The following is a 2,692-nucleotide window of genomic DNA, read 5'->3' as shown; positions in this document are numbered from 1 at the left end:
TGCTCTTGTCTATAAAGCTCTTTCTTACAGTCATATGAGTGTCTCTGGATTTGTTTCTCTAGTCAACCGAGATTAACACAATGCCTCACTCAGATGGCTTCTTGTTTGAAGACAAGCCTTTAAGACCTCAGACGTTATTCTTGCTGATAGCTGGGCACTATCTGGTTTCACCTCTTTTGTACCCATATCTTCAGTGATCTCTTCAAGAGGGCAAGGATCAAGTAGTGGCCATGTCTTAAGAATACATTGTTCTGAGAAGGGTGCTAGGATTAAGTGTGAGCCCCAAATACATTCAAATATCTATGGCCTGTATATGTCTCTGATTCACTTTAGAGACATCATTATCATTTTGATAGAGAACATTATAAATTATTCCCATGGGGCATAAGATAATTCTCGTGATAGTGCCATTAACTTAGTCAACAGTATAGAATTTAAAACACTGTTGCAGGAATTATACATGCATAGGCCAACTTTTCAGATAGAAATACACGAATTGCTGATTTGTACAGATTAAACTCTTAAGTGACTGGACACTATTTTCAGGGACAATGGGGGTTCATGTAGGGCAAAACATTCAGCAACACTCATTCACCGAGACAGCACCGTGCCTACCAGACTAATAATACAAGTCCCAAGAAAGAAATGAGAGCCTTAAGATATATCATGGTCGTCCCGGACCTAGTCTAACGACCACCCATTGCATAACCTTGGGATAGCAGTCATCTACTTCTTCTCACATTAGGATGTTTTAGCATCAAATCCAAGGGATACGTATGTCAGTTTCTTAAATCTGCTACAAGTTAGTTGAGATGAAGCCCAGCTCGCTTAGCGGGGTTTCTACATTGATCCTTCTAATGTGGCCTGTGAGGATGTGGTACACCTTGAGAGTAGAGAGTAAAGCCTCAGCCTGGGCCACCAAGGGTTGGATAGGAACTAGGTCAAAGTGTCCCCCTAGAAACAGCACCTGGCATATTCTCTGCTTGGGTTCTCGATAAGCATTTTTCCAGATGGGAGATTGCTTTACCCAGTTTACCCACCAATAGCAGTGGCATTGGAAACATCTCAGTGCTGGCAGGGGTCTCTGCATGGCTTCTCCAGCACCCAGGGCTGCATCAGGGTGGATCCATGTGTCTCATCAGCTGCCATGTCTCCCAGGGTGTGAGCAGAGAGTCTCCCACCTTCAAGGAGGAAGTACCGGATTTCCCAGAATTCCCAGGAGCAGGCCATGCCCACACAGAGGCCTCATTGACCATGATCTGATTGACAAGCTAGACTCCACCCTACACTCTTAATCCTCAAATTGACAATTATATATCTCCCACAACAATGGACGGTATTTTCAAGCTTTTCCTGAAAGTGTGGCAAAAACCGCGTGTCTGCTTCTTCCCTGGGTGAATTTCCAAGGCCACCATCTTGACTTGGTTCATGGAGCCCAAATGAAAACACCCCACAATCACAGGATCTCAGGGACGAGGCAGGGAGCTATCCAACATCACATTCTGGGGGGGAAAAATCCTCTCCACTGGGAACTTCTGCTTACTCATGCCCCACAACCCTCCAGGGCATGTGTCCCCAAACTGTGGACCTATCCATGAGTTGTGTCTGCTGAAAACCCTGCCCGGGATCCCCGAGACTGGTAGGTAAGTGCCAAACTCCTCCCCTCCCCATCAAGACTTTTGCGACAGTCCCTGCCTTCTCTCTGTCCATTTTTTCTGCCGTTGAACATTACCTGCCGGCCATTCCAAACAACTCATCCTTCCCCCGTGGACCCCTGGCTGTGACCCAGCTCTCCTCATCAGTGACCTCATCACTTTATCACCCCTTGTCCACTTTAGAAACGCCTCCTCAACCCTCAGGACTCCACAGTCCTATCATCTGAGACGTCTTTTCTGATTCAGCCCTACCCTTCCATCTCCTTAATGATCACTTCCTCCTTTGGACCACCTCTGAATCATGGGTATGATTTCCAATGGATTTAAAATCGTTTGTCATAATATTGGCTGTGACATCCTTGGAGGCAGTTTATGTCCATTGGCTAGTTAGGTCTTCGATGTCTAGTAAAAGACTGGAACACAGTAGGTGCTCAATAAATGTTAGTATAATAATGGAGTCTGTATGTAGTACGGAGCTACATTCATGCTTCTGTGACTAACTTCTAGACAGTAAGGCTCAGTTTGACACCAACCTGTTCCATGTGATAGAGTCCCAGTCACACCATACGTACAAGCATTGCGTATATTAATTTACCTGTCATGTAATGAGGGAGAGGAGGGCATGTGTCATATATATCATGGCATATTATACACTACAATATAATAGCTACTGTTTATAAGCTTCTATCTGGGAGAAAGATGAAGCTGCCTGCCTCCATAAAGATTTACAGTCCCAGAAACCCAAACGAGCCATTCTACTCTTGTGGTAGTTACGTAGGGTCATGTCAACTTGAGGGTATTAAGAATAAAGGGGCGTTTAGCCTGTGAATCAGTTCAGTTTGCAGCTTGATTGTAGGGTGACCAAGACAAACAGCTCTCTGAGGCTTCCCTCTCTCTCTCTACCTCACCTTCCTGTTGATAAGACACACGGAGCCACGCTAATGGCAGCCAGAGACCTGGTGATGCTTGGGTCCACAAGACTCTCTACCCACCAGCCTGCATTCTGCATCATTGCATGTAGTTGTGTGTGTCTGAAG

The sequence above is a fragment of the Echinops telfairi genome, unplaced genomic scaffold (genome assembly GCF_000313985.2).
Source record: "Echinops telfairi isolate 266 unplaced genomic scaffold, ASM31398v2 ScPeMD7_7412;HRSCAF=8450, whole genome shotgun sequence".
Classification (NCBI taxonomy): domain Eukaryota; kingdom Metazoa; phylum Chordata; class Mammalia; order Afrosoricida; family Tenrecidae; genus Echinops; species Echinops telfairi.
The sequence above is the reverse complement of the archived record's forward strand: the minus strand, read 5'-3'. Positions refer to the sequence as shown.